The following is a 6,000-nucleotide window of genomic DNA, read 5'->3' as shown; positions in this document are numbered from 1 at the left end:
ATCAGTACTGAAATGATGCATGAAAGAGACAAATTCAGAAACAAAACTATGAACACGAAATGTGAAGTAAAAGAAGGGAAGAAAACAGACAAAATATTGGCAGAGCAAAGGAAAAAGAAACACAGCTTAGAATGAAGAGGTTCTGAGAAGAGAAAAAGAAGAAAGAAACAAGAAAAAATGAATAATCATATAATACCCAAGTTAAACGCTGTCCTGGAGACAAAAATGTTAATAATAATAATAATAGTAATAATAATAATACTGCCTGACAAACCAGGAATTGACCACGTATTCGTTTTTCTGGTTTTATATTAGAAATGAAAACAAAAATTAACGGTGGTTGTAGCTTAACATCGATAAATTTAATTTCAAAAGTATTCGTAAAAGCATCTTTGAAATTCTGCAGCAAACTCGATATGAAATGACCCCAGACATTTGCAGTACGCTGGGCGCCAATGCTTCGAGTGTCTGAAATGCGATTTTTTTAACGGCTATATGGCAATGCCCGTACTTGGCTATTGTTTTCGCCTGAAGCTATTTATGCTTCGCAATTAAGAGCTGTCAAAAGCCCTTCCAGGTGTCACGGGTTTTCGTAAGCTAGCTCGATTGTAGGAATGTCTTAGTGGTAAGGAATAAATGTTTTAAGACTTCATGGGTGGTGAGGCATTTGTTCACACATCTCAGTGTTTATGAATTTGTATCTCTTGAACTGTGTGTCGTACAGTTATATACACTAATAGAAGAAAAATCGCATCACCAAATGGAGTTATATGACATAAACGAAAATTGGTATGCGTGTTTCTATTTCTGAAAAATGAGGTCTGTTCACATTTCGTGCCAGTCGCATAAGAGTAACGTTAGTAGCGCCGGTATGAGGAGGAAAATCAAGGTATGCTTTAAATACACTCTATAACAGTCGTGAGAGTTACCTTTCAGATTGGACGTGGTGAGATGATGCCTTTAAGGCGACACCATTATCAGCACATCACAGAAATTGAACGAGAACCTGTAAGAGGGCAACGAGAAGCTGCATGGTCCATCTTCGATAGTGAAGAAAAACGTGTAGGAATGTAGACATTGCACATCATTGCTGTCAATGGTGATCAATAGAAACTACGGCCGAAAGAAGAGCGGGCTCCGAAAGATCACTTGGCACTACCGGGACGGAAGATCATTGTGTTCGGCTATGGCCCTGGTGCATCGTACTGCATCTGCAGCAGCATCGTGAGCAAGTGTTGGCACCACAGTGACTCAAATAACTGTCAAAAATCGGTTACTTCAAGGACAGCTCAGAGGCACACGGCCTGTACTGTTTATTCCACTGACCCCAAACCACTTCAATAGTGTCAAGCGAGAGCTCAGTGGAGGGGAGATGAGGTCTGTTGTGTTTTCTGGTGGAAGCTAGTTCTACCTTGGTGACAGTAATGGGCGTGTGTCGGATAAGGTGCCCAGCTCAGGGCCAGCATCAAACTCTATACGTGCCTGACACACTGGGCCTACACCTCAAGTTATGATCAGGCGTGCGATTTCGTATATCTGCAGATGCTCTCTCGTGGTTATGCAACTCACCAAGACTGCAAGTTTGTACGTATATCTGCTGATTCGACCTGTTGTGCTGCCATTCGTGTAAACGAAAATTGGTATGCGTGTTTCTATTTCTGAAAAATGAGGTCTGTTCACATTTCGTGCCAGTCGCATAAGAGTAACGTTAGTAGCGCCGGTATGAGGAGGAAAATCAAGGTATGCTTTAAATACACTCTATAACAGTCGTGAGAGTTACCTTTCAGATTGGACGTGGTGAGATGATGCCTTTAAGGCGACACCATTATCAGCACATCACAGAAATTGAACGAGAACCTGTAAGAGGGCAACGAGAAGCTGCATGGTCCATCTTCGATAGTGAAGAAAAACGTGTAGGAATGTAGACATTGCACATCATTGCTGTCAATGGTGATCAATAGAAACTACGGCCGAAAGAAGAGCGGGCTCCGAAAGATCACTTGGCACTACCGGGACGGAAGATCATTGTGTTCGGCTATGGCCCTGGTGCATCGTACTGCATCTGCAGCAGCATCGTGAGCAAGTGTTGGCACCACAGTGACTCAAATAACTGTCAAAAATCGGTTACTTCAAGGACAGCTCAGAGGCACACGGCCTGTACTGTTTATTCCACTGACCCCAAACCACTTCAATAGTGTCAAGCGAGAGCTCAGTGGAGGGGAGATGAGGTCTGTTGTGTTTTCTGGTGGAAGCTAGTTCTACCTTGGTGACAGTAATGGGCGTGTGTCGGATAAGGTGCCCAGCTCAGGGCCAGCATCAAACTCTATACGTGCCTGACACACTGGGCCTACACCTCAAGTTATGATCAGGCGTGCGATTTCGTATATCTGCAGATGCTCTCTCGTGGTTATGCAACTCACCAAGACTGCAAGTTTGTACGTATATCTGCTGATTCGACCTGTTGTGCTGCCATTCGTGTACAGTATGTCAGGGGATGTTTTTCAACGGGGTAACGGTCGCTCACATACCGCTATTGTAATTCAACATGTTCTACAGGGTCTCTATTTGTTTGCCTTGGTCTGCTCGATCACCTGATCTGTCTCCAATAAAGAACACGTGGCACATCATTGAGTAACTCGTCCGCCCCTGGTAGCTGAGTGGTCAGGGCGACGGAATATCACACCTAACGGCCCGGGTTCGATTCCCAGCTGGTCGGAGATTTTCTCCGCTCAGGGACTGAGTGTTGTGTTGTCCTTATCATCATCATTTCATCCCCATCAACACACAAGTCGCCGACGTGGCGTCAACTCGGAAGACTTGCACCAGACGAACGGTCTACCCGATGGGAGGCCCTAGCCACGCGGTATTTCCGTATTGAACAACTCCAGCGTCACCCATGAAGAGCATAAACCATCCCTGTATTGACCGATCAGGAGAAATCAAAAATGGTTCAAATGGCTCTGAGAACTGTGGGACTTAACTTGTGAGATCATCAGTCCCCTAGATCTTAGAACTACTTAAACCTAACTAACCTAAGGGCATCACACACATCCATGCCCGAGGAAGGTTTCGAATCTGCGACCCTACGGTCGCGCGGTTCCAGATTGTAGCGTCTAGAAACGCTCGGCCAACACGGCCGGCGACCGATCAGGAGAAACAGGCATGGAAATCCATCCCACAAACTGACATCCGGCACTTGTACGATACAATACATGTACGTTTGGATGCTTTCGTTCTACATTCTGGCAGTTACACCACTTATTAATGTACTAGCATTTCAGATTTGCAATGGCTTATCTCGCGCTCACATTATCCTGTGGTCTTGCAATATCAGTGACGCAAATATCCTAGCCAGAGAAATTTTATTGCCAAAATTTCATTACTCTACATGAACTACTTCTATTTTGGTGTTGTGATTTTTTCCTGTCAGCGTATTTGTGCAGGTACCTTCAGCGTCAGATGTGGATGCCGTCTGCAAAATGTGTTGCGAATAGATGTAATAAGTTTAAACGACACGCAGAATGCGGCAATGTTTCAATGTTTATAACGTCATATCTCTTGAAATACGTTTAGTCCCATGATATAATTTTAATTCAATTTGGAGGAATAGGCGAATACTGTCAGGAAATTAATTGCGAATGGAGTTAGTAACGGAGAAGTAATACATTTAAACGCCAAAGACGATGCGGCAGGTTTTCACTCGTCTAATTATTTACGACTTCACATCTCCTGAAATATAGTAAGTCGATGGTTCTTACCTGATAAAAAATTGTTGCCTGGCGCAAAGAGGTATGTATACCAAGTTTTCTACAAATCGGTCCACTCTTACGAGGAGATGCGGAACATACACACATACACACACATACTTACAACCCTTTTTGTAATATATATGGGTGTAACACCTGCTAATAACAGAAATTTGTGCAAAAAATGATCTCTGACCGAAACCAGTCGTACAATTAAAAATGAATTACGCAGGAGCTTCACGTTTTAGGGTATGTCGGTTCTAAGATTTTTAGATGTACATAGTAGGCTGTATGAAATATCTTGCTACACTCAGTAAGCGGCAGAAGAATTTTACTGGAAATTAGAAGGGGAGACGGAGTTTGTTCCACATTTTTTTCTTTTATGGGTAGTGATACTAGCCTCTACAACATTTAGGTATTTTAGTGGCAGTGGATGACTGATGGGGTTCATAGACTTTTCTAAGGCTCGTTACTAGTTGGTATGTCTTGCTCGGGGCTGAAAGCTGCGCCTCCAAGGCTGTTCCTCTCGCTTCGGTGTTCCAGCAGTAAGTGAAAGGAATAGCCGGACTCTTCCAAGTCGCCCGGCTCACCAGCCAGCGGCCGCGGACAGATACGTCCTCCTTACCGCTTCCCAGAGGAACGCCTGCTGTGACTTTGGGGCGTCCATCGGTTTAACCATAAGAGATGTGCCCTTTGTTGCGAAACGTACAAGGGTGTTCGACTCTGCTGCTATCCCTAATAGAATTAAATCTAAATCAATGTTTATGAAGAGGAAAGAAACCAAATAGTGTCAATTGTTTCACGCTCTGCCAAATCAGTGGCGGGAATTTTACGCGATAGGACGCAGAACACTCGTCGTAGCCAAGTGCGTCACTGTAAGGTGTTCGAGCAGATACACGGAAAAATTTCTAGCAGTGAGATTATGAAATTAATCAATGTGAGACACTCTGCCCTTGAGACTCTAGAACTTTTTTATGTGTTATCACTCCCCCATTTCAACAAGGCTTCTATTCAAAAACAGACCTTGTAGTAACACTTAGTCACCGCTCCATTTGGCTCTAAATACAGAAATATCATCCTTACTGTATTTCTCTAGTGAAAAGTCTGAGTTTTGATGACGACATGTGTGCATATTGGAGAATTTTCAAGTCTGAAATTGCTGAAGGAAAATGTAAGTGATTTCCAACATTTTTATAATGTACTGTAGCTGACAGATGTGAAAATTACCAAACTATCAGTTTAATAAGCCACGGCTGAAAAATACTAAGACGAATTCTTTACAGGCGAATTGAAAAACTGTTAGAGGTCGACCTTGTTCCGTAGAACTTTTGCAGACGTGAGGCAATACTGACCCTACGACTTATCTTAGACAATAGATTAAGGAAAGCAACCCTACGTTTCTAGCATTTGTCGACTTAGAGAAGGCTTTTGACAATGTTGACTGGAATATTCTCTTTCAAATTCTAAAGGTGGCAGGGGTAAAATACAAGGAGCGAAAGGCTATTTACAATTTGTACAGAAACCAGATGGCAGTTATAAGAGCCGAGGGGCATGAAACGGAAGCAGTGGTTGGGAAGGGAGTGAGACAGGGTTGTAGCCTGTCCCCGATGTTATTCAATCTGTATATTGAGCAAGCAGTAAAGGAAACAAAAGAAAAATTCGGAGTAGGTATCAAAATCCATGGAGAAGAAATAAAAACTTTGAGGTTGGCCGATGACATTGTAATTCTGTCAGAGACAGCAAAGGACTTGGAAGAAGACTTTAACGAAATGGACAGTGTCTTGAAAGGAGGAAATAAGATGAACATCAACAAAAGCAAAACGAGGATAATGGAATGTAGTCGAATTAAGTCGGGTGATGCCGAGGGAATTAGATTAGGAAATGAGACACTGAAAATACACTCCTGGAAATTGAAATAAGAACACCGTGAATTCATTGTCCCAGGAAGGGGAAACTTTATTGACACATTCCTGGGGTCAGATACATCACATGATCACACTGACAGAACCACAGGCACATACACACAGGCAACAGAGCATGCACAATGTCGGCAATAGTACAGTGTATATCAACCTTTCGCAGCAATGCAGGCTGCTATTCTCCCATGGAGACGATCGTAGAGATGCTGGATGTAGTCCTGTGGAGCGGCTTGCCATGCCATTTCCACCTGGCGCCTCAGTTTGACCAGCGTTCGTGCTGGACGTGCAGACTGCGTGAGACGACGCTTCATCCAGTCCCAATCATGCTCAATAGG

The sequence above is a fragment of the Schistocerca gregaria genome, chromosome 5 (assembly GCF_023897955.1).
Source record: "Schistocerca gregaria isolate iqSchGreg1 chromosome 5, iqSchGreg1.2, whole genome shotgun sequence".
Lineage (NCBI taxonomy): Eukaryota > Metazoa > Arthropoda > Insecta > Orthoptera > Acrididae > Schistocerca > Schistocerca gregaria.
The sequence above is the reverse complement of the archived record's forward strand: the minus strand, read 5'-3'. Positions refer to the sequence as shown.